Raw genomic sequence first — 1,197 nt, forward strand, 5'->3', positions numbered from 1 at the left:
CCCGCTGCCGGCCCCGGCTTTCTGGGCGCCGGCCCCGCCCCGGGGCGGCCCCGCGGGGGTCGCGGGGGGAAGTCTCCCCCTTCCCGGGGCTCGTCCCACCGGCCTCCTGCCCGCCCGGAGCCCGCTCGGGCGTGCTTGGAGCGCGGTTGTGGCAGGACGGAGCTCAGCCGTCGAGGTGGGCTGGAGCAGCCCGACCCCGCAGCCCTTCCCGCTTCGGAAGAGCCGTGCGTCCCTTGCAGACGACCTTTAAAGTTTCAAACGTCCCCGAACGAAGGCAAAAGTGCTGGAGGGAAACGTGAGGCTTCAGAGAAGTGGTGGAGTTTAAGGGGGGGGGGGGGGGGGGGGAGGAATTTTCTAAATCTTGTGACTCTCCTCCTCAGTTTATGAAGGCAGAGCAGCAGCACGCAGAGTTCTCTCACCTTCTCATTCCTCACAGCCCTCGGGAGGGCTTCCCTCCCCAGAATGAAGAGCCGCAGGATGAAGATGGACAGAAACCTGCATCGTCTTCCTCCTGTAATATTAATCAAACAGAAAAACCGTAGAGTTCAAGGTCTCCGTGCTGATAGAACATCATATTCACGGGAGCAGTGCTTGGGATTAGATTTGATTTGAACGTCACCTGTGTATTCACCTGCAGTGATTTTGGGCACCTGGGGCTGGGCTGTGTGTCTCCATGTGTGCTCCCAGAATCATTATTGTCTCCTTTGAGACCCCCTACAGACAGTTTTTTCCAGGTTGCATTTGATTCAATATGTACATATTTCAATTTTATTCACTTACTATTTGCTTTAGAGAGGCTCTCAGAAGCAGCTAAAAAGGCTTAAAAAAATTATTTATTGTTTGCCCTGAGCAGGTTCCTATTTGATCTGAGGGGGAAAATACCCTGAAGAACTGAGCTGTGTTTTACTCAGGAATTCTTTCAGGGAGATCACACAGCACTGTCCAGCTTTTCCAGTGTGCAAAGAAAAAGGAGATGCTGTAAAGCTGATGTGTTTAAACAGCAGCATGGGAGCACCTCAGTTCAGGGATTCCCTGGATAGAGCCTGGGATCATATTTGGACCTCAGAAAAATTATCGTCAAGATCTTAATGCAACAGCAAGGCCAAAAGTACCCCCTGACATTGCTCAGGTGTGGAACCTCAGCATGGGAGAGGAACTCATTAGGTAATGACATGGAAAAGTCTAGATTTTTATGGG

The sequence above is a fragment of the Corvus hawaiiensis genome, chromosome 30 (genome assembly GCF_020740725.1).
Source record: "Corvus hawaiiensis isolate bCorHaw1 chromosome 30, bCorHaw1.pri.cur, whole genome shotgun sequence".
In the NCBI taxonomy this organism is placed as follows: domain Eukaryota; kingdom Metazoa; phylum Chordata; class Aves; order Passeriformes; family Corvidae; genus Corvus; species Corvus hawaiiensis.